At 40.3% G+C, this 25,731-nt stretch overlaps 1 protein-coding gene and 2 long non-coding RNA genes across 8 annotated transcripts in view; all 3 read left to right on the forward strand.

Moving 5' to 3' along the window:
* BNC2 (basonuclin 2) overlaps window positions 1–25,731 on the forward strand; it is a 431,062-nt gene that overhangs the window by 172,551 nt on the left and 232,780 nt on the right. The window lies entirely within an intron of this gene.
* Window positions 1–25,731, forward strand: part of LOC120407888 — a 55,403-nt gene that overhangs the window by 15,134 nt on the left and 14,538 nt on the right. The window lies entirely within an intron of this gene.
* On the forward strand, window positions 796–24,853 carry LOC120407887. The gene is made up of 6 exons (XR_005600303.1): window positions 796–953; window positions 1,207–1,463; window positions 2,059–2,219; window positions 20,785–20,892; window positions 21,065–21,296; window positions 24,459–24,853. It is a non-coding gene; the product is annotated as an uncharacterized LOC120407887 (long non-coding RNA).

The raw sequence follows: 25,731 nt of genomic DNA on the forward strand, positions 1-25,731 counted from the left end.
ATGAACAGATTAAAATAAAGAAAGGATAATGCAGCCATGGAAGAATTAAACTGGGCAGTGAAGAAGTGGGTGGAATTAAAGCAAAAAGCTTCAAAAATCTCTGCCCAGAGATTGGCTGTGCTGTCTGTCATTCAGATGAGAGGGGAAGAAAATCAAGGAGTTGATAATTCATGTTTATAGCTTCAGAAATCAAAATAACAGGTAAATAATACTTATGTCCTGGTGCTATGGTACTGTGCTTCCTATTTACATTGGAATAATACTGTCACACTACACAAAAGGGGCAACAGAGGGCAAACAAGACTCTTAGCACCTTCCCTTTCCCATCAACTTTCCCGATAATTGTCAAGGAAATACTTCTGCTTTATTACAGAATAAATAAAATGCCACTAGTTTGCCAAAGGGCTGGCAGCGTTGGTAACTAGTCCTCTAAGCAAATTGTTTTATCAGTAATCTCGTAACCTGGTTACCACGGGCAAATGAAAAGTTTACCCTTAAAAAAATAAATACAAGGGGGGAAGGGGGGTGGCAGGGGAAGTATCTTTAGGCTTAAACACACAACTTTCAATAGTAACAATAATAATAATATATTAAAAAAAAAAAAAAGCACAAGCCCCCACACCCTCTGGCAATTGACCAAGTGCCTGTTGAAACAGCAGAGCAGATTAGTGAAATGCTGGAGTTCCCTGCTCAGTGTTGTGACTCTGCAGAAGTTCTGAAGTGACACATGCATCACAAGCCTGTCACAATGCAGAAGCGGGTCAGGGGTCATGGTTAAGAGCAGGGTGTTGCTGGATAAGGTTGAGGAAGCAGAGGTGGCCCCTCTGCTCTGTGTGTGGGTCTGTGTACTCCTTTCCCGTCAGAGCTGGCCCAGCACAGCCAAAAAAGCGGTTCCTTGGCAGGGCTTAATGGCAGGATGATGTAGTCTGTTGTGACTAGTGCATTCCTTTCAGGTTAAACTAGGGAAATGGCATTGTGTTAAAATTCCAAGTCGCATGAATGTTTTATTGCCACAAGTGCATTCAGGCCTCAAGGGGAGTGTGTGTGGTGGGGAAAGGGGGAGGGAGGGTGACTTAGAGACTCAGGAACTATCAGAAGAACACTTCCCTTGGAAAATTTTACCCAGCAGTATGAAGCTGACTTGCTGTGATAGCCGCTTAGAAGGGTTTCGCTTTTCCTAAACTGTGGCTTTTTAAAATCTCTCAGTCCAGACAATTAACAGCTGAAGAAAATATGACAAGACACACGCAAAGAGGTTGGGAGACGGGGGGAAGAAATGCGCCAGAAAGGAGCTGAGTTGCCTTCTTGTGTAAACTGCCAGATCTCCTCTTCCCTCCTCTCCCCCTCCCTCCTCACTACTCTGCTCCAGAACTGTTTCCCCGACCCCCCCCTTTCTGTCTGCTGAAGGCCAGGAGTGATCTGTTAACTGTACACCACTGACTGGGAGGCCAAAGCAGCTCATGGTACTGTATGTTACCATTACTACTCCCTCATTCCTTTTTACATTTTTTTAAACATTTCTTTGTAATAATGGTTTACATGAGTCAGAAGGATTTAATTTTAGAATACAAAAGAACAAAGTAAAGAAATAAGTAAACGCTGTGGATTTCAGGGATTTTTTTTTTTTAAATCGGGGGATAATAGATACATCTAATTGACATTAGTTGTAATGCTTTCTAGCAATAATCTGGCAGGATTATTGAATACAGAAATAGTGCGGGGCTTGGGATAGCGATGGGGATATAATCCTTGTAAAGAGATGTTATTATGAAGTCATGCTCATATTTCTAAGTTCCTTTGACTTTTCATAGGCTGTGTGGTTTGTTTGGTTTTTTTACTTCTTGACGTGTTTTTGTTGTTGTTGTTTTTTACAAAAAGTTACCTTATATATTCCTGAAATTTCATGAGTTTAGATGTTTGCTACAGGCTTACATTGTGTTTATTTGTATGTTGATGTTTATGTGGCTTAATGTGAAAATAATCTGTGTGGATATGTGTATCTGGGACTTAAATGAGACTTGTGGGTACATCTCTGAAAATCAGGGCATTTTTATTTAGGTGCTTAATGTTAGGCACCCAAAAGTGAAAAAGTTGTGGCCATAATGCTGGTGTGTGCATGGGCATGCACAACACCTCCCTGCCCCCCACACCCAGTGAATCACGTTCTTCATTTGATTGCACTCTTGCAACTTCACTGAAGTCAAAGGAGTTACACTGGTGTAAGTGAAGGCTGATGTTGTTCTTATGTATGTATGTTTCTTTATATAAATATCTGTCACCATGTGTACTGTGTGGGTGTGGATATGTGTGCGTGCACATGTGGGTGTGTACACATATTAATGTTTAATATATACAGGCAGTGTATGACTGGGAAGTGTAATACATTTTTTAGTTTTGTGAATGAGAAATGATCATATTCTCTGATTGCTCTGAACAAATTAAAATGCAGCATATTGTAAACCATTTCATAAATTTTTTGTGACACATGAAAGGTACGTGAATAAAAGTTGGCGTTAGTCTAAATTGTTCATATTATTAGCAGTATTATAGTAACGATATTCATCCAGTCTCTCAGCTGGGGCCAATTGGCGTAGCTCCATCTGGCCCACAATGTCTTGATGTATTTGATTTCTCAGTGGTGTGGTATAAACTCAAATATATACACGCAAGATTGAATGGGCTTGATCCTGCAGGGTGCTGTACACAGTCAATTTGTATCAGTTAAGGGTACTCAGCACTGTGCAAGTTTTGAGGTCAAAGTGAGGGGAAGTTGAAGAAATTCTACCGACCTTGTTAAAAAATAAATAGATAAATAAATACATTAAATTTATAAATATGAGTGGAGGAGAATCGCAAAGATAAAGGGAATTCCCCCTTGTTGAATATGTATATATGTGTAAATATTTAATGTGTGAATATGAAACATGTATACACGTGTGTATGTAATTTTATATAGATTTACAATACGTATTGTATTCTGTGCTTAAATCTTTGTATAATACACATTCACAGTGCATTGAAATACTTTTTATATTTTACCTTATTATAAAGCATGTTACAGGAAAATTATTTCTCATTTATCAACGTATGTATCAGGAATGCATGTAAATGTTATTAAGGAATGTAACATTTAAAAAAAAAAAGTAAGCCACTAGTAGGCCTTCATATCCCATATAATTTTTGATTTATAAAAAAAAAAAGTTAGGAGTGACTCACATAGGTTTGGCTGCATGATTTATTTATTTTGTTTCTATTAAAGGGATGATTTTTGTCAGATAAACATAACTTTAAACTGGTTAGTGCCCTGTTTATGATGATGATGATAGAGGGTGTTTTTGTTGGTTTTTTAAAAATACGCATATTGTCAAGGTTTACGGAGAGTCATCGCCTCAACGAACAATCACCTCTATACCAAAATCATGATTTATTTACCTATTGAGCCCTTCAGATTTCAGAACTCGTCATTAAAATCTTCCATAGATGCTGAAGGTTACCCACTTTGAGTTATATTTTTTCTGCTTTAAACCATTTTGAGTACAAATTGATGGGAGTTTACTTTTGATGATTTGAAAATGAGATTTTTTAAATTATGGTTTCCAAAGGAAGGTGGCAAGTTATATGTTCACACAATGTTTCCTTTCATTTAGTGACTATTTTAAAAAAAAATCTTTTCCCAAATGGACTTGTAAATTGTTACTCTTTAATGAATATTGCAAAAAATGTACTGAAGTGTCCTGAAAACAGATTTCATATTCCTTTTGGGGAAGAGGTGATTTGATAGCAACTATCCCATTTCCCACTAGTTGAGGAGCAGTTCTTCTGTAGACTTCAAATAATAACATTTTTAAAAGTAACTAAAATCCTTTTTAGAAACAAGAGGTCTGATTTTCTGCTCTCCTTGCCCCTTGAGTAGTCATTTATACCTGTGCAAACTGGTGTGAAAATGCAACTAACTCTGAATTCTCTACTCACGCCAGTGGTAGCATTTTACACTTCTTCACACACATCTTTCGCACGTATAAATGACTATAGAAAGTGTGAAAGCAGTGGATAATCAAGTCCAAGGTTTTTGTTGCTGTGTTGATAAACTAATAATGTGGCTGGGATTTTCAAAGGATTCCAAGTGTTCAAAAATTACGAGTCAGCCCCCCTCAAAATCTTGATCGGCTTAAAATCATGAGCTTTTAAAAAGAAATGTGGATATATTTTATTTGCCTTCTGGTTTTGGGGCCTTTAGGGCTCACTGATTTCATGCTTCCAAGCCTTTCTTCACACACATGAGGCTGATAATTTATTTGTTTAAATGAAAGCTGAGATTTTCATCTAATGAAATGCTTCCAGAAGCTGGGGCTTTAAGAAAAAGAATAAAATATTACAAGCCTGGCAATAAAATAGCGATAATTGGAGAAATTGTATTTCTCCAGCCTCCGTAGAAAATGCCAACCTAAGGGATAATCTACAAACAAGATTGTGCATCGATGTGTCCATGCCGATTTAGTTACACTGATACAAACCTCTAATACAGACACTTTTAAACCCCTTTAAATTGTGCTTAAACTGGATTAGCTTAATCCATTATCTTAATTTAATTAATGTAAACCAGTATAAACATGATTTAAACTGGTTTAACATGTCTACATCAGGAGCGAATTTTAAATTGATTTATTTACACTGGTACCACTTTTCTAACCTAGACAAGCCCGTATTTGTGATGTTTTCTGATCCATTTATCTTTCCTTTTCTCTGTAAATCTACAATCGCTAGATAGGTCCTTCACATGCAACTGTGAAAAAGTTCCAAAGTTCATCTTAACATTTTACCTTTTTGATAGAGTGAGGTATAATTTCAGGGTTCATTTACATCAGCATCAAGTTTGAGCCTTGCATACCACATCAAGGAAGGTTAATCACAAGGAAAAAATCTTGAAGGTAGAGGGCTGAATATTAGCAATCATATAGTTCTTCACGTAAGGCTGTAAGTGAAATGATTATATGTTATAGCACTCACTTAGTAGCCGGTGTTATTGTTAGGGCTGAAAAACAATTTCAGTGATCATCTCCCCTGCTTTCACACACCCATAGCTTACTAAAAAAAAGTCACCAGCTATCCTAAGCTTTTCCATACTTAAAGTTTGGCCAAAGGTAGTTGGCGTTTTGATTTTTAAGATTCAGTTAAAATCCTCACCGCTTTTTTTTTTTTTGAGATTTTAAAAAAGTTGCACAATAATTTATTTCCTATCTAGATAATTCAAAAAGAGCAGAACTCTTTGAACCTCTTTAAGCAAATAGTTCTCATTAACAAGTACATCTATGACCAAAACTGAAAAATGTATTTGGAGTTGTAGACCTTGATTCAGCAAGGTACTTAAACACGTGGGGACTCCTCATGTGCTTAATGTAATGCTGCACATGTTTGTTTAAATACCTCACTGAATCAGAGACTGAGTTAGGAAATACTGAAAAGTGAGAGGGAGACAAATACATGTGCACATGCAGTAGAAAATGTTTTAAAGTCTGAGTGAGAAAAGATTGTGCACATCTGATGTTTTCAGTGCGTTCTTACCTATTTATGTTTCTAGCAGTTTCTGTGTCATGCTATTATGAGAACTGAAAATATGATCCTGCGCATGCCAAAATGAGTGGCCAAATGAGATTGAGATTGGGGCTTTATTAAAGTTTTACGACCACTTAAGTGCACATGCCATGCCGAGTCCTTACTGCAATTAACTGAATGCTTTTTGCTCTTTCCTTTTTTTAAAAAGAGAAGTTAAATGCAATTAAATATGCGATCTGTTTTGAGGCCTGATGTAGCAGCCTTTATGAAGGCAAAATTCTCACTGAAGTCAACTGGAGTTTTGCCTGTCAAAAGGCTACAGGATCATACTATGTATTGTCTCCAGCTCTACTTCCCAGTATTTCCACATTGAAACATGTGAAGTACAACTTGGTTTGTGTTTTGATTTGGTCTTCTTTAATATGTTGTTGTACTAAGAGTGTCATGGGTGTTGTTTTCAAATTGCTTCAGAATAGAGACTCCTTTTTAAGTGAGTAGCTAAGTGCAATTATTTTTTGTTTTGTTTTTAGCCATTGCCTTATGTCTTTAGATAAGTGCATAACTTTATCTTAAGCAAGGACTTTTAAAAATGGGTAGGTTAAGACAAGGCTAAGGAGGACATAATGTTAACCACCTTTTCCCTGTACTTAGTTCCTAACCCTAGTAAAATGGGGGTAGAGACTAGAGAAACATCCCACTTCCACATAGGCAACTAGCTGTGTTTTATCTGAGTTTGGGGCATTTTAAAAAAAATCTTGCATTTGTAATCCAGCAGCAAAGCTGCACTTTAATCAATACAGTTTCAGCAAAGACTCTTTCTTTGTTCACATGCCTCTTGAGTTTAATGATTCTAAAGTAATGAGCGAAGGGTCCAATCTCTCAAGGTGCTTGTATTCTTTCAACAACGGGAATTGAGGGCATGCAACGCCTTGCAGGGCGTTTCAACCTCTCACCGATAAGGGACCAACTCCCTTGGCACAGCACTGGACAAAAGTACTGATACTACATCCAGATGCCGTTTCCTCTCTCTCTCTCTCCATCTAGCTTTATTAACAGAGCTGTAAGAATCTGTTTACAACAAACACATACAAAACTGCTTGGCAAGTAAACTTTCTCCAGAAAACAAATAAACAGCCCAATCTTTCCATTATGGGAAGCTAAAGGAGAGTCATATAAATGCCAGCAAAAGAAGTCTGTCTCTTGCTTGTTCCTGATTGGTCTTGCATATAAAATGAAGTATTTTCACAGCAAAAATTCTGTATCAACATGGCAGCAGGATATTTTTTTCAGAGAGTAGGAAAATTTTGACCAATGACATTTGTGGCAATACATGCTAAAATGAGTGCTTCAGGACATATGTTGATCACCACAGGATTATATCCTCTTCCTCCTCCTCCTCCTTTTTCTTTTTCTTTTTCTCTTTCTTTCTTTCTAAATGTCCAGCATTTCTTAATTTACTAAGAACAGTGTGAGTGGATCTTTTTTGTTTGGATTTCCAGTGAACCATCAGTTATTGGCCACTGCCAGACACTGGGTAGTGGACTTAATTAATCCAAATAAATATGTAAATGTTAACAAAATTTCAACTAATTCGGCTTTTTCTCAATGAAAACAACCTTAATTCTACACTTTTTTTAAACTTCCATTTTGATTCACAAGCATCCATGTTTCCTATTTAGTCTTTAAAATAAGGGGGTAAGAAGGACACAAAGAGAGAGAAGAAAAAAATATATAATCCAATATCTAATTTGAATTTTGTTCCTTATCATTCCAAAAAGTAAGAGAAGTTGAGTGTGGTTGTTGGAAAGTTTTACATTGTCCCTCTGCCATCTTACAGTCTGTTTGCATATCTTCTCAGTCCACTTCTAGTACTGCCATTGACCTGATGGGACTTGGATCGAGGGCATGATAAATAAGGAGGACATAATGCAAACCAGACAGTAGAAAGTGGTCTTTGGGAGTTTTGGAAAACTGTTGTTTGAGGAGGGGAAGAGTTTTCAACTTAATAAATATACTGAATGACAAGGGTTTGTATTGGCTCTGTTTTTATTTTACAGAAGCAAATTGTGTTCACTCTACTTTCCTCTTATTTTTGCTACAAAATATATGTCTCACCTACAACAAAAAATCACATCAATTCATCTTGCACCATACACTATTAAAGCATATCCTATATATTTCATTAATTATCAGTAAAATGCTTACATTAAAATAGTCCTTTTTTTGGAAGATGACATTCAGGTGGGCAGCCAGGCAGTACCAATGGAATTTTCTTCATTCACAGACTTTGACCTAACGTGAGCAGGGGAGGGAGATGCAAAGTTGGCACCAGTATCCCCTAAAGTTCAGCTGTTTGGATCCAGAATTTTGCTTTAGGTCCATCTCTAATAGATTATAAACACAAAAATATCATGTAAATTAGAACTTCTTGCAAATATATTACATTGCTCTCAGAACCTTCCCAATTGCTTCTCCAATAGCTCGCTAATATTCTTCGATGGGCATGGAGGTATCAAACCTTTATTAACACACAATGATCAAAGAATGATTTTTACATATTGCATCAAACGGGTTTGTACAAAATTAATGCTATTGACGTCATATTCCTTGTATGTCTCCACACTCCATTCTAGTTGGAGCAAACCGAAGTTAACCCATTCAGTACATTCTTGAAGAATTCACAAAAATTTTCAGTGAAAATCTTAACATCAGTATCTCTTATTTTTTAAAAAGTCCATCCAAGTGCACTGCCAGCGTATGTACATTGCTTTTCCCTGCTGCATCTCCCTCTTTGTCTAACCAGTGCAGCCTGGCTATTCCACTGGAATTCTCAGTTACTTGTCTGTTTCCAAGAGTGCCTGTTTTTCTGTTCAACTATATGGGCAGTCCACAAACCCAACCTTCCTCCTTCTGTTTTCTTATGCCACCTCTTCTGAAAACATTGTGTTAGTACAACATGGATTCTGTCATCTTCAGCTATCTCGCTGGATTCCTGTCCTTAAAAATGTATGCTACAAAGTTAGTAGGAACATCTAGTGCCATAAATTGCAAAGCCAAAACCCTGCCTTCATGGACATCACGTTTAGTATTGGATAAAGTGGAAGTTTGATGAAGATGTCTCATTCTTTACATATCTTCCCTTTCACTGTGGGAAGAACATCCTATTCTAAATAAGAGGTGCCGGCAATCTAACCTATATATGGTGAAATCTCTTCCCACAGGTGGTACCTAGCTTTTCTCTGTCAGAATTGTATATTTCTATGTATTTATCGCCAGTGATGTCAGTTAAGATACTGAATTAGGAATCACTTTTGTGCTACACATATTTTTTCCTGCCCAGTATTCCCTTTCTTTTACGATGCCTCTTCTGCTTCCATTTTCTGTTCCCCGTGTAGTAAGAAAAATATTTTTGTATACTCAGTCCAAAATGTATCTATCATGGTAGACAGTGTATGGATTTGCCAAGTGCAATTATACTTTTGACGTAAAATGTATGTCTGCCAAAAGCCCCCGAGCACGGTAGGTAATTGTATACGAGTTCCTTCATCTGCATGTGATAAGTGGGTGCCTTCTCTGGACTTTTAATCCTAAATGCCAAAAGTGAAAGAAAGCTGTTGCAAGTGTTGCCTCCTGTGCTGAGAGTTCATTTTCTGGATCTCATCATACTCTCAACTCCTCCTAGCACACACACACTTTGCCTCTGAAAAGGTACCGTTCTATCCTGATGCTTCTATCTTTGGTTTAGTATATTCTAAGATAAGAAAAAAAATGTTTGACTCTCTCTCAAGTGAGGAAAAAAATACCTTTCTTCCTGAAGCATCAGTTCAAGCTCAGCAACCTGACTTTTGGCAGCTTCTGTGTAGTGGGGAATGGACCCATGAGCATGTCCTCCAGTTGTGACACCATCCTGTTTCTTCCATTTGCTGGAGATTTCTCTGACACTCCCCTTACTGTTCTTGGAGCTTTTGGTTACAATCTGTTTCTCTCTGGGAGTTACTCTGCCTACAGCTGGAGATGACATAGGTTGCTCTTTTCTTCTTTCTTCCAGCTCTGTTTGCTATTTTCCACTAGCAACACCACGCCATTGGCACCCTTTTCTCTCTTTTACCGGACCCCCCCTACCATCTCCATTTTGCTTTACTTGCCTTGGCCTATTGCTTCATTTCATTGTCAAAAGAGTATTGGTCCTGTCTTTCTTCCTCAGCCCATTCCTTACTGCCCGTGGGTGAACTTGGTAAACAAAGAAAATATAGGAGGGGGGAATTTGCCATGTTTCTTCTGTGACCCAGAATATGTATTGCCTGAAAACCCTTTCCACACAGAATGGAATGCCCACTGCTCTTTTTCTCTTTTAATTCCTTTGGGGGTGTGGTGAAGAAAGTCCTCTATACTTGTTGTTGTTATATCTTTTGTTTCTGCTGATTATACACAAAGCAAGTTGTAAATGGCGCTTTCACTTACTATTGTAATTCTTTTGAGAGAGATACAGCACAGTAGCTGTGCACTCAGCCTTAATTTGCTCTAGGGATTGTAAAGGGACACTTTAAAGGCGCTTTTCACTCATTTCTGCAGCTTTGACAGAATGGAATTTAGTTTTGTACCAGACAAATGTCATCCAGACATTAAAGCTTGAGCGTTATTTAAAAATTTTTTAGTAGCAGTCATCACAGCATCGAAACAATCTCAGTCCGTGGGTTTGCCTGACACACAAAAGTCCCTGAAGGGTTTGAATCCTAGTAAACTGCTTGAATTTTGCACCATAGCAAAAGAAAGAAATAATTAAAATATGACTGGGAAAGTACAAGTGGTGTTTTAATATATTATTTTACAGTGAAGTAATAATAGGGCTTAATTCAATTTATTCCTCTAACTGTCAATCAAACTAACTTTCTGAACCTGGAGAACATTAGGGCTCCTAAACTAAAAGAGACACACTTACATTTGCTAATATGGTAATTTGCCATATGATTGGGTAATTATATTAGCTCTCAACCTGTTTCATATTTTTCCCCCATGGGTGCAGATGACAATCACAGCAGATTGTGGTGCACGTTTTTGTGTGTGTGTATGTATGTGTATGTGTGTGTATATATATATATATATATATATATATATATATATATATATATATATATATATATATATATATATATGAGACGACCCATAATATAGAGAATAAAAGCATACAGATGTGTACACATAATCAGGCCCCTGCATTTTCAATATCTTCATTAATGATGTGGATAATAGAGTGGAGACTATGCATACAACATTTGCAGATGACACCAAGCTGGGAGGGGTTGCTAGCACTTTAGATAGGATAAGGCTTCAAAACGACCTTGACAAATTGGAGAATTGGTCTGAAATCAACAAGATTAAAGACAAGGGCATAGCACTACATCTAGGAAGTAAAAATCAAATACACAACTACAAAATGGGGAATAAGTGTCTAGGCAATAACGGCTAAAAAAAAAAATCTAGGGGTTATAGTAGATCAGAAATTGAATACGAGTTAACAACGTGATGCAGTTGCAAAAAAAGGGCTAATATTCTGGGGTGTATTAAAAAGTGTTTAATGTAAGACAACAGAGGTACTTGTCCTGCTCTACTCAGCACCAGCGAGGCCTCTGCTAGATTACTATGTCCAATTCTGAGCACCACACTTTAGGAAAGACATGGAGAAATTGGAGAAAGTCCAGAGGAGAGCTTCAAAAATGATATCAAGTTTAGAAAACCTGACCTATGAAGTAAAGTGGGTTTTTTGTTTGGTTTTTTTGTTTGTTTGTTTTTGTTTTTTGAATGGACATGTTTTCTCAAGACTAAACAAGACAGGGGTGGGGGATAGGGATTTGATAAGTCTTCAGTGATGTTAAGGGCTATTATTAAAAAAACTGATCAATTGTTCTCTATGCACAGTGATGAAAGTAGGACAAAGCATAATTGTCTTAATTTGCAGCAAGGTAGATTTAGGTTATATATTAGAAAAATCTTTCTAACTAAAAGGGTAGTTAAGCACTGGACTAGGCTTCCAAGGGAGGTTGTGCAATTCCTCTGTTTGGAGGTTTTAAAGAAGAAATTAGACAAAAGCTTGGCAGGGATGGTCTAGGCATACTTGGTCAGTGCAGGGGCTGGTTTAGATGACCTCTCAGGTCCCCTTCAGCCCTGCATTTCTGTGATTCTATATTTTGCGGTTTCACATCTGCGGAAACTGCCTCGGAATCCACTTCTTGCTGCAGAATTATTTACTCTAGTAAATACTCTAGTATTTTTAACTTTCGTTTTAAAAAAATAAAAAGGAATTATCCATCCATCACTGGAAGTGTTGTGCTGGTTGTATTATCAGTTTTCATTTAAATTCATAAAACCGTCCATTTCTGAGTACAGTGTACTTGTGTATGATAGAGTAATGAATGCATGGTCATAGTGACTGCAAAGAGAGACTCAATTGGTCAAGTGTACTAGACTGCTGAGCTAACTAGATGTTAGGTTTTTCCATATTGTGACCCACAATGATTTGCACAGTTAGGTTCTATGCTTGTCATACAGGAAGAAAGGCAAAATGGGGCACTAAGAAGAAATAGAGCAGAAGTTCTCAAACTGTCATCCATCAACTACTGGTGGTCTGCAGTACATACATAGCGATATCTGTATCTGATTGTGGTCCACAGAGAACTGCTAGTTGTGAATCCTGGCTCCAGTTGTGAGTGTTGGTTTTCAGCTGCTGAATCGCATGAATATTTTCCTACTGCTCCTCTTGCATGTAATCATTGTGGGATGTAATGTTAAGTCTGAATTGGATTTTGGGTTAAATTGGAAGCTGAGGAAAGGGGTGCAAGATGTTTCCACTTCCTGGAATGAGAGACTGTTCTGACTGTAGCATTCTGACCCGCTGGAGGTTAGAGAGTAGGGATTTTGAGAGGCTGAAAAAGTGGAAATTACAATATCCAAGATACACAGAGCCCTTAAGACATGGTTAAGAATGGAGTTCTCTGTCACTGTCACTCAAAGCAAACACGGGACGCAGGAAGTACATCAGCCAGTGATTATACTAAAGAACATGATGATCTTGTTATGAAGGATGATAACTTGTGACTCTGAGGCTGTGGTAGCTGATGACATGAGAAAAACAACAACCTTGTATAAAGTTCTGTAGCTGCTTTTTAAAAAAAAAAAACCCAGCTTGAATAAAATTGTTAATAGACAAATCTGTTTCTGAAAGCCTTAGGAATGTAGTACTTTTTAAATTTCAGGAGAAAATTTAAAGTCCTCCAGAAACTTCATTTCAAACATAGGGCTTGATCTGCACTGCAGCTCTCTGGAAGAGTGAATAATAACATTAGGATGAGGGGTTAGTATTAGCCTGACACATCATGTGTGACTGGGATGTATTCCTCCATGTTTCAAACAGTGGGACTCTCCCGTTTTGCATGCTTCCTTGCATTTATATTGATAGACCCTAACACAGGGGGCGGCAACCTTTGGGAAGTGGTGTGCCAAGTCTTCATTAATTTAAGGTTTCGCGTGCCAGACTGGCAGCGCGGGCGGCAGACGGAACCCCTGCCCGGCAGCGGGCTCAGCCTCTCAGCCCGTTGCCGGCCCGGGTTCCGTTCATCCAGGCTGGCAGTGCGCTGAGAGAGGCTGGCAGCCATTAAGGAGATGTTTGTGCGCATGTGGTCAACTTGCTATTCATTGTGCTGGGAATTGACTATTTTACTTTATGATGTACCCATTGCTGAAGTATCTGATTTTAATCCATGTCCAGTGAGAAGCTGCTGCAGCCTGAGTCTAGTCCCTTGGTTGTTTGAGTTCAGTACAAAACAATGGCTTTCACAGGCAGGGTTTAAACAGAAAGGACCCTGGCCTACAACTTGGATCTTTTCTCTTATCACATTCCCTCCTTCCCTCCTATCCAATGGTGATAGTCTTGAGACCCCTTTCATATTCTTCTCTCAGTGCTACCTTCAGTTCTTGGAATAACCTTCTGTTCCCGTTGAACCATGTCTTCACCCCATCTTCATTCTGAAACCTTCTAAAGACTCAATTCTTCCTCCAGGCTTACAAAAAAGGAGTAAAAAAAGAAAAGATTCCTTCCCCCACTCAAATCTATCTAAAGTGACTCCTTTCTTTATGTCATCCAGTGCAGCTTGTCTTTCTATGAAGTCTCCCAAGTTTTTAAGTTCTCTGGGGCTGGGACTACCTTGATGTGTGTCTTTGCACAGTCAGTGCTTACCAAATAACAATAATAAGGAAAATGGCATCCTGCTGTCCATTTCTTTCATTGTTAAGGCTCCTGCAACCAGAGTCTTCCATTGCTGTCTTGACTAAGGGGAGGGTCTTCTCCCTTTCCATTTCATTTCCCAAAGTAATGATTCCCCAAACTGTCCATTCTAATGCAGCTTTCCCCTTCCAGAAGGATTCAGATTCCATTAAACCCATCCCCCTTTCTCCTTGGCAGCTGCTATCTACAGTCCCTGCAATGAAGGTGGACAACTATAATCCCTTGATCAGAGAAATGTCTTTAAATTTCTGGCATATACCCTGTCACCATCAGTTAATGAAAATGCCCCAGTGCAAATATTAGCATGCGAAAGAGATCATGTAATTTGGGGATGTACTCTGAAATATCTTAGTTCCATAAAAGTGTTTACCAGCTGGTGACAGATACATTTGTTCATATTTGTGAAAGGGCTTTTAAATGGAACCAAGTGAATTTTAAAAAAAAAATATTGTGTATGTTTTATTTAAGTGCTAGTAGATTGTTTGGCCCTGCAAAACAAACAGAAGATGGGCCCCAAGGAGCTTACACTCTAAGCAGATGTACAAAATCCAATCATAAAATGCTCAGGTTGACCCAGAGGATGGTTCCATCTTTGAGTGATGTAACAACATTGTTAATAATGGGGACGAGGCCACTTTCTGTAGGTAGCTTAACATTTTGCACGCTTTAGAGCAGATATGAATTGTTTAAAGAGGGAGTGGAATAGAGAGAGAACGGCTGTCCAGGCACGAAGAGCAACATGGAAGAAGGCATGAAGACAAGAGTGGGGAAAGACACAAATGAACAGTAAGGCTGAGGGCATCAAGGAGAAGAATGAAAGGAGCAGGAAGAAATGGGAGATGAGATGTAGCCAAGAGCAGAGTTGTGCAGAATATTGAAGTTCAGGATGAGGAGTTTAGACTTGAATCAGTTTCCCCCAAGTTTCTACATCAAAGATGGAAATGACATAACCCAGGCAACAGGTGAGCAATCCTTATACCATAAATTTTCCTGCTATGTTAGAGGAAATATATATATGAAGGTGAGATGTCAGAAGATAAACAGTATGAACAAACAGGACAACATATGTATGAAAATTCATTTGGCATAATCTTTTCAAATTGCAATTTTATTAGGTGAGCAAAAGTTGGTAGAGTAATTCTCTTGTCATTGCTCACACTCTGTGATGGGAAACATCCATGAACAGAACTCATATATCCATAATGTAGAATGTGACGTTGGTTTTAGTGACATGAAGAGGCATGGCACCCACCTGCTTTTTAGCTGTAGCTTGCAACCTAAACTGTTTTACAATGCAGATTAGGGCTTTCCAGAAATCCTTGGCTGAACAGGAGGTAAAGAAGAGAGTCACAGGATCTCCATCAGTGGATTTGTTTTAAAGTGGTGGATAACTTGAGTAATCCAAGATGCTTCAGTTCAACAGCAGACTCAAGCCTCTCCCATTATAAGGAAACTTCTAGATATTTTGCTAGGAAAAAAAATCAGATTCAAGTGAACTATACACATCATTTAGAGTAGTAGACATGATCTTGAGGGGACATCTGCAATGTCTCTTTTTCAATTTTGACTAGCGTCACTTACTGAAGCTGAAGACGTCAGGAGAACTTTTATGCCCAAACCTATGCATTAGACCCATGTCCTTCCTGCCTGGTGAGGATTGGTTGGGAAGTATTGGGTATATTGCTGAAAATACAGTGCCTCTGTTAGGGAGGGCAGGATGTTGCCAGCTTTGAAAGAGACCTGCATTGCTCTAAATATCATCTCTTGCCATTGACAATCTAGTTAGCTAACAACCAGTACTGCATCTTCCTTTTCTATGTAAGGTCATTGATAAGTTTGTGGTGAGACACCTTCCACAGCATCTAATTGACTCAGATCTACCTGACCCTTGCTGATTTGGGTACACACTTGGTTTGGGATAGAGATTGCCCTGGTTGCATTGGTCAGTAATCTCCCAGTGATAGACAATGATCAGCTGTCAATATGCTGCTCATATTAGATCTCTTGGTTTCCCTTGATGCCACTGTATGGCAGGAATGGATGGGGCTGCCTTGAAGTAACTTTGTTCTTTCCTAGTTCAAAGGCTCCATAAGATGGTATTCATCAGCTCCAAGACCACTGTTATGTTCCATACTGCAGAGATCTATTTTATTGTCTGTTGATCAGACAGTTGGGACTGTTAACAGAAGACATTTGGGCTTCACTGTTATTGGATGCTGATGACACTTCGGTTAATGCTCCTCCTGACTTATCCAGCAGAATCAGTTGATAGACTGGCCCAGTGTCCGGTGGAGATTGGGGGCTGGATGCAAGTGAGATGGCTGAGACTAAATTCAGCTGAGATGGAAGTGATGCTTGTAGGTTAGGAGAAACAAATGGAAGAGGTGGCAGAAATTACACCAGAGTCTCAAACTGAGGGCATTTAGTTGTCATTGGTAACCTGAGTGGATAACTTTACGGTCTGCTAGAACAACAGCTGCATTTAGATCAAGTAGCAGTGGTGCTCTCAAGGCAGTTCTTGCTATTATCATCCATGTTGTTGTTACTTTAGGGTTAGATTCAGGGGTGAAAGTAGAAATAGGGACTTCACGGTACAGGGCTGGGTTGGGGCCCAGCTCTGGCCCTGTAAGGACCGGGGTCTCGGGCGGAAGGGGCAGGGATGGGGGGGTCAGAGCCAGCCCCGGCCTGCCCTGTACCAATCAGTGCCCTCCCCCTCCGGGGTAGCAGCGGCATCTGGGGGCTCCAGCAGCAGTTTAAAGGGCCCAGGGCTCGGCCACTGCTACCGCCCCGGACCCTTTAAACCACTGCTGGAGCCCCCAGCTGCCACTGCTACCCCAGGGCTCCAGCAGTGGGGCTCTGGCAGCAATTTAAAAGGGCTGGGGCTCGGCCACTGCTACCTCCCCGGGTCCTTTAAACCTCTGCCATAGCCCCCGGCTGCCGCTGCTACCCCAGGGCTCTGGCAGCAATTTAAAGGGCCTGGCACGTGAGCTGCTGCTGGGAGCCCCAGGCCCTTTAAATTCCCTCCTGGGGAAGCCAGGTCGCCCTGGTACGGTGCACCGGCTCTTGCTGGTACGCCGTACCAAGGCGTACCGGCTTACTTTCACCTCTGGTTAGATTATTGCTATGCACTCTGTGGGGGGCTACATCTTAAGTTGATCTGGAAGCTGGAACTAGTGAAGAAGCCAGCTACCTGCTTGGTAAGCTGGGCGTCCTATAGAAAGCACATAACACTTATGCACTAAAACAGTGGTTCCCAAACTTGTTCTGCTGCTTGTGCAGGGAAAGCCCCTGGTGGGCCGGGCCAGTTTGTGTACCTGCTGCGTCCGCAGGTTTGGCCGATCGCGGCTCCTAGTGGCTGCGGAGGCCAATGGGAGCCGCTGGAAGCGGCAGCCAGTATGTCCCTTGGCCCACGCCGCGTCCAGCAGCTCCCATTGGCCTGGAGCAGTGAACCGCAGCCACTGGGAGCTGCAATCGGCCGAACCTGCGGATGCGGCAGGTAAACAAACCAGCCCGGCCCGCCAGGGGCTTTCACTGCACAAGCGGCGGAACAAGTTTGGGAAACACTGCTCTAAAACCTGCATTGATTTTGTGAGAGCTTCTAGCTAGATTTTAAGGTGTTTTTTGACCTGTAAAGCCCTAAATAGCCTGGAACCAGTCAGCCTGGGAGCTTGCCCCTCCCTCATGATATACAGTCGCTGTAGGGATCAGCAGATGCGCTGATGCTAGATCCCCCTCAATATAATATACAGGGGGACGCTGGAATGGTGTTCTCCATAAAGGCCATGAGGTTGTTCCAAAATAGCCCAGATTTACTCATGTATGTATTTTTTTCAAGGCATGCTGCAAGGCCAATTTGTTTCACTTGTCCTTCATGGGCAGGTTAGTGGCATACTGACCAATGTGTTGGGGTATTCCCAATTGTATTTAGAGCTGTTGCTTGAAAGAACAAGTGAGCTGACTGAAATTTATAATTGATTTTAAATAATTGACAGGATGATTGTGAATGGGCACTTTTTAGTATTCTAAGTTTTATATGAAAGAATGCACTGGAAATGCAGGCGTGTGACATGCATGCAACACTCTGCAACCCTAATTTCTACCGTAAATGCCTGACATTATAATCGCTGCAGTGCATACCTCACAGGGGTGTTGTGAGCATTAATTGGTTAGTGTTTGGACAGCACTTTGAAGATGTAAAGCTCTATGTAAGTGCTCAGTACTATTATCGTTATTAACCTCTTTGTGATTACAATTAAACATCACTTCATGGAAAGTTATTCACAGGAATTCCATTATAGAAGTTAGATATGGAAAAGGACCTATTTCTGGTAAGTTATCTAGTCCATTCCTTTACAGTGCAGGATTTTTCCATATACTATATATTTTTTTCTAGTGCTTTCTTCAATCTTGTTGGAAGTTTCTTAATTGATAGGGCTTCAACCACTTCCCTGGGAAGTTCTCAGTCTATTTGATTTCACATGACACTTAACCTACAATTACATTTTCTCTGTTACATCTAGTTTTATACCCTCTTGTATTAAGGGTGTCACTAGGGAAATGCCTGAGCACACTGGCCCCTCCTTCCCAGATCCTGTAAAGGGGATCAGGGAGGGAGTATCACCACCTGAAGAAATTTTGTACAAAATGGTATAGTTTAGGAGAAGGGTGGGCAAACTTTTTGGGCCGAGGGTCACATCTGGGTGGGGAAATTGTATGCAGGGCTGGGGCAGAGGGTTGGGGTGAGTGGTGTGGGAGGGGCTGTGGTGTGCAGAAAGGGGATCAGGGCAAGAGATTGGGGCAGAGGAGGGGTGCGGGGCATATGAGGGGGTTCAAGGAAGGAGGTTGGGTTGCAGGAGGGGTGCTCCCTGCCTGCCTGTCCTGTCCCCAGCCCTGCGCCGCTCCAGGAAGTGCTGCAGCCCTTGGGGGGGTGGGGGGGGGGGACAGAGGGCTCTGTGTGCGCTGCCCTTGCTGTGCCTCCAGGTACCTCCCCTGAAGCTCCCATTGGCCGTAGTTCCCCATTCTCGGCATTCCCCAATGCACGCGGAGTCCTCTGCCCCCACAACCGGGGGCCACTTCTGAGAGTGGCGTCGGGCCCACGGCGGGCAATCCCGCAGGTCAGATCCAAAGCCCTGAGGGGCTGGATCCGGCCCGCGGGCTGTAGTTTGCCCATCCCTGGTTTAGGAGCAGCCTGTAATGTATGTCTCATCCAAGACCACATCCAACCAAGGTTATTTTTAGTCCAGTTGTATGAAGAATGTTACTGGTTGGAATACACTTTTGATTTGCCCACGTCCCTTAGCTCACCCAACAGCTATGAAAGAAGACAGACATATATTCACCTTTGTTGTTAGTGAAGTTTTTGGAAATAATTTTCTGAATAATAGTTCACAAAACAGATTGGTCAGTGATCTTGAAGTATCAGAGCGAACTGTTTCTGATGGTGTTAAAAAATAATTATTCTAGGAGAGAGTAAATTCAGTTTAAAATAGTTGAAGCAGCCTATGTAATAGATAAGAACTAGAATAAGGTACCTTGAATCAACAAAAACATGCCTTAAGCTAACTGTGGCTAGTAGTGACCAGCAGCCAGCTCTACAAATGTGGATGTTATGCTCCGAAAAAACCCGGTAGTTTTCCAAATGGGGATCTGTCAGGATTTTCGGTTACACAAGTGACTCACAAAAAGGATAGGATTGAATGCAGGGCGTGCATTTTATTTTGCCCATCTTTCCCAAATAAAGTTGTCATAGAATCATGAGCAGATTCTCCCTCAATGCACTCATCATAAGTGTTAGCGCCAATGAGCCATGCATATGCATCAAAAGAGCACATACAACAAATGTTGTTTCAGAATATTAGGGGGAACTGTTGCCTTTAACATGAAGAAAGGGCCCCACTGCTGTTTTATGTGCAGCACTATTTATATATATTTTTCGCTTTATAGAGATAAATTTTTCCTTTCCAAATCTAAATACACTTCATTGTGCTTTATTGGCATTTACAACTCCCACGATTAACCCAAACACAGTCACTTGCTTGGGTAATAATTCCACATACTGGTTGGACTTGATAAATGCCACCACTGAAGCCTCTTGATGTATTAAAGTAAATAATGAGGCAACATTTCGCTAGCAGTTTATACACAATATATTGTGATGTTTCATAAGCCAGAGTTTCTTCCTTCTGTGAACGCTTATTTCCACCCCTTCCTTTTTTCAGGCATACTGGGGGGCAAGTGTAAATTTCCATAAAATTTACATGAAGTGCTTCCTATAATTAATGAACAATTGTGGCTGCTGTCTGGTCTGCATTGTAATTAACCGTGATAAGGCTTGTTTGGGGAAGATACTGTTCCTGTAATACTTTGACAAGCTGCTGTGAATTTGCTAGATTATTATACAACTTGCCGCATTCACTTATGGAGGCACAGGGACAAGTTCTGCTCCTATTGCAGCTGCTTCCCCTTAAATCCAGCCTAAGAATGAATTGAAAGCTGTCCCTGACAGGTAGTTGAATAAAACAATAGGTCTAGCCCCCTTGAATTTCTACAAAGTTTAACAACTCTTTGCACAAGGATTTTCGCAGTGTTATATGATGTCGCTGTTGGAAATGGGACAGTAAAATCTGACTTTATGGCCAGGAAAAGTCAATGAAATCATTATATTGTTGTCTACCATGCAATTCTATGGGGGAAATAGTGTAATTTTAAAAATCAACAACAAAAGAACTTTAAAAATAACCCCAAATAAAAGCACGCTCTCTTTCAGAAACAGTAAGTGACCTTGTGCGCAAACACAGATGCTGTGCACAGCAGAGTGATCTCTGCAAACTGGTAGCATTTTATCTGGCCACTTGGTCGGTCTCTCTCTCTCTCTCTCTCTCTCTCTCTCTCTCTGTAAGGTTAAGAACTGTTCAAAACATTGCTGTCTAGTTACTGTGGTGTCTTTCATTTAGATTCTGTTTATTGACTAAACCACAAGGATCCCTGCCCAAAGTACCAGGCGGTCTACGCTTGAATGATTTTGATTTTCTAACATCAGCCCTGGGGTTTATTTGAAAAATGTACGTATACTGCAGCTTTAACAAGTCAAGTGACTGCATGGTTTTGACTATGGAGTAGAGTATATCTGAAGATCATTAAATAAAAAAAGGGGGGGGGGGAGAAATGTAGTAGTCACTGTACCAGTGCAGTGCATGTATGACACATGGTTTTTGTCTTTTCATCTTCCACAAGAGCCAAAAAGTTTCCTGCCGTTCTTTCCAGCTATTGACAAATGATTGCCAGATGTGAGATCTTTGCAGTGCTCTTTCCCCTTCGCAAACCTGCAGCGATGGGATATTCGATTCTCCCTTGCCCATTTCATCTCCTTTCCACATCTGCCAGGGACACACAGGCAATACATCCCTACATGAGAGTTTAAAGTTTATTCAGCTCCTTCTCCGTCCTCCCTACCCCCACCTCCATGGTAAAGCATTCATATGGACTTCATTCTGTTGTCTCTGACTTGACATAAATCTCAGTGGTATTAAGAATAAGTTGTTTATTTTAATTACTTTCATCTAGGTAATGTTACTATTTTGTTTATTTTATTTAGTTTCTTATAGTTGTGTGTCTGTAAAAAGATGTAGCTTTGCGAGTTCCTGTTGTTAGGCTTTACAAACAGCTCCTCCTCCCAAAAATGAGGCATGAGATTTTGTGAGATCTTCTGCTAAAGCAATTATAATGAATAACTAAATAAACACCAGACATGACCTCTCTGCTGCATAACAGTTGTTTAAAAGGATTATTAAAAAAATAGGTGAGAAAATAAGCCTTCGACAGCTTATGGAAGATCCCTCCGCTACTGTATTCAAGATGGTTTGAGAGAGAGCAAGTTTCTCTCGAAGTATCTTACAATAGCAGTGAGAGAACTAATTTGTAAGGGACCTGAAATAATCCTGGAAATGGCTACACACCTAAACAGACATCTACAGGAGTCTCTTTTTGCATCTGTTTGGAATGTGTACTAATAGGTTTTTTCCCCCCACTCTCCAAATTCCCCTTTAAAAATATTTTAAAAATAACACTTTCCAGCTCCCAGCCTGTCTGTAGGGTGGGCTGACACAGGTGGCCTTTCTGCTTTAATACTACGCTTTTGGCAAACTTAACAGTCCCTGACTCCTTGACAAAGATCAGCATTTTTTTTTAATTAAAAAAAATCAATAGAATGTCTACCATACGTGCTCCAAATAGCTAATAGAATTGTCTTCAGGAACATAGTTACTTGTTTTTTAAGCTTAAGAATGCAAGAGCTTTGCCTTTCTTCTCTTCTGTGACGGTAGTGAAGCATTCATTTGGCACTAACACTTCTCATCCAGCCCTTTAAGAAATAGGTCCATAACCTCAATCTCAAAACAGGCTTCACAAACAAGGTTTTTTTAATTTTAGGGTATTCTTAGGTTCTCATCTGCTCCTTTTAGGGATAACCTTTAATTAAGGCAGGAGCATGGAGGAAGCTTCCTCTTTCACCCATAGAATGGAACATGCTAAATGGCTAAATTAAGCTAATCTCAAGTGAGTGAAACATTTCCAATGTTCAAGGTTTCTCTAACTGCAATTTTTTTTTTGAGGCTGAAGGGATAGGAGAGCAGGTTACAGTGTACTGCCCATGTGGTTACCTCCTTACCCTTTTGAAAAAGACAACGAAGCAAGGGATAGAGGGAAAAGATATTTCACAAGGAAAAGTTAACATTTTTGAAGGTTAAGGCAAAAAGTTGTCTCGACCCTTTCCTAAAACAACAAGGTTTGAAGCTCAGGAAGAGGAGACCCGATCCTTCAAGTTCAGAACACTTCATGTAATTTGTCCTCACTAATGCACTGGCTGGTTTCTCATGCCTTCTTGCTTCCCTCACCATGGTTACCCAGGGAGGTAGAGAGGTGCTAAGCAATGGAGGTGTCATCCGGCCTATGCACCTAGGGAACGTCCTTCAGAGGACGACTTGTCACTAGCCGTCAAAGAAGAGAGTGGCTTTGTGGTCTCTGAACATCTGGCAGTGCTGCACAGGAAGCGGAGGGGGTGTCATTAATTGTGATGAAATAATTTAAACCATCAGGAATAAATGAGGCTGTTAAGCTAAGTTCAGATTCCATTTGCCATGCACATGTGTCGAGCAGTCTGTGTGCAGTTAAATTTTTTTTGAATTATATTAGCTTGTGAGCAGAAGTGAAACAGATACTGTAAATGAAACGAATTACAGTGTGATGACATCGTGTAGAACAGCATTCAAAGAAAGAACTTGAAGATCAGTATACAGAAAAGTGCTATGTTACTTAGATCAGTTTATGCTTAAATGGACACCTGAAGTCAGTGAAGTTGCATGGATACAACTGAGAGTAGTACTGCATTTGCCCTGCTGTACTTAAGACTAAAACAGAAAGTGAAAGACTCCCAGAATGTTCTAATATCTGCTTACTATACAGCTCATAAATAGCTATACCTGTGTAGAGAACTTCCCTGCAAATGTTAGTAAAGCAGTGAGGGTTTTGTTTTTTTTCTCCAAATCATGAGTCTTGGCCAATGACTGAGCAGGCTAATAACTTTGGAATTGGACAGAAGCAGAGATACTGGCAAGTAATTAATACCTGACTAATGCCCCATATCAGACTGGTTCTTGTGAAATTTCACGTAGGTCTTACTTTCACATACAGAGAAGAGAAGTAGATCGACGTGAGGTTTTCTTCTATATGGATCAATGGTATTAAAAATTATATCCAAAAAACAAAGCATTGGTGCAAGTACAAAAGGGAAGCAGGGAATTTGAAAAAACTGGGTGTGTAAGATCTAGCCCCTGAATTTGCTTTTGCTTGGCCAGTTCTTATACAAAGGACAATCCATGTGGACACCGACCTTTGTCAGGATTGTAGGGATAATAGTTTCACAAGGTCAAACTCTCTTGAACAGTTATTACATACAAACTTACTTCTCTTCAGCATTTATGGGACAGATTATCTGGCCCTCAATTATGCAGTGCTCAGGCAGTACAGAGAGGTGTAGACTTGGCATAGCTGGTTTCCTGTTCCTGCAATTAGGGAACATGTGGGGTGGTGAGGAGTTGTGTCCAGAGCTCTCAGTGCTCTAATTATCCCCATCTGAGCAGTCCACCTGCTTTGGTAGCCACAGTTTAGAGCAGCCCTGAGGTTGCTCTAAAATTTTGCTGGTGCCAGCATAGTGCTGGCTGGGTCCCTGACTGCTTCCCTCTGCCATGACCAACAGAAATTGGGTACAGCAGAGATTGATCTATATTAGTACATCTTTATTTTTAGCTTGAGCAAACATTTTCCAATTTTGTTGCTTTAGCTTGCAACATCATGAGTGCTCTTAACTACCAGTGGGAGGCACTTAGCACCTCTCATGATATAGGACAAGGTTCCTCATAAGAAACCTTGAGGTTCTGAAAGAGTTAAGTATAGTATTCTAAATCAGGGTTTTTCCCCCTGGATTGCCCTTTAAAGATATCAATGTCATAAAGCTTCAGTAGTGTTTAATGACTTCCTGCACCATCAGCTTCATTAGTTATTGACAACTATTTCTCCTACCAAAATGTATGTATTTTGAATATAGTCCTTGTTTCTTGTCTTACTTTTGCAGTGGTAGCAGCAGCAAAGGATGAGGTGGCAAAATGCTTTTGAGCAACAGAAATGACAGTATCCGGATCACCAGTATACATAGCATACACCAGTGTAATCCTTTCCAGTTACTGGTTGCATTTACTTTTTCTTTCCTCTTGTTGCATGCCCTGCAGACAGAGCAATCGTCTGGTTTAGTAGCAAAATCTCATTAAATGAAAGTTTGTATATAAAAATAAAATACTGATGACTATAGCACTGGCACTGTTTAAAAAAATTGCATTAATATATAACTTATGCATCAGGCGCCCCTTCCTACCTGATCACAAGAAGTCCTTTTGGAGCTGTGCAGTGATTAACATAAAATTTAGGACAGCAACCGGGCATTTTCATGTCAATGTGAAGCTGTAGCACTCTTAGGCCAACATTTAAAAAATGAGTGCATAAAGTTATGCACCTCTGCTGTTTGAAGACACCTAAATAAATATGGCTTCATTTTCAGAGGTGCCGAGCACTTTCCACTCCAACTGAATTCTCAGGTGAGCTTGGTATCTGTAGAAGTCAGGCCACATTAATTTCTTCTTTCTTTGATTTCCACCTGTCAGTTCAACAGTTGTGACAGGGCCCAATGCAGTCTATCCACCACTTTCTATCATGTGCCAGCTTCATGGCTTTGTACATTTTTAAACTTAGGCGCTTGATTGCTGCATGGATGAATGTTACTGAAAACAAACTGAAGACAATACCATTTCTGTTTTTAAATGTTTGTGTTGTGTGTGTTGTATCTGAGATATTCCAGTTCCTTCCCCACCATGCTATACTACTGCCATGCACTTTCTGGATTAAGGGCAGTCACTTTTTAAAACTTTTTGTAACTATGCTAATTTACATGCTGGCCTACCAGACTGTCGTTTTCCTACCCCATAATCTATAGCACCATGCATTAACCACAGTTGTTTACATGCTACTGGAAGCTGTGGAGAAACAATCCCTCAGCAAAGTCACCAGAAAATGTATAAATAAAAACTGTCTCACCCCAGACTGGTATATGGTATATTCATGCTAGTGCAAACAGCTGTTTCCACAGAACAGGGGGTGTGCATGTATGCATTTTAAATTAGTTAAATAATAGGGTTAACCTCTGGCAGTTCTAAGGCATTGGAAGGGTAGTGGGGAGAGAACTGAATTCACAACTGCAGGGTGAACAGATACTGTTGCAGGCGTTGTTAAAACATAGCATCTTAAGTGTAAAAAGTAAAAGCAGACAATGGAAGGCAATCCTCAAGGAATATAAC

The sequence above is a fragment of the Mauremys reevesii genome, linkage group 6 (assembly GCF_016161935.1).
Source record: "Mauremys reevesii isolate NIE-2019 linkage group 6, ASM1616193v1, whole genome shotgun sequence".
Taxonomy (NCBI): domain Eukaryota; kingdom Metazoa; phylum Chordata; order Testudines; family Geoemydidae; genus Mauremys; species Mauremys reevesii.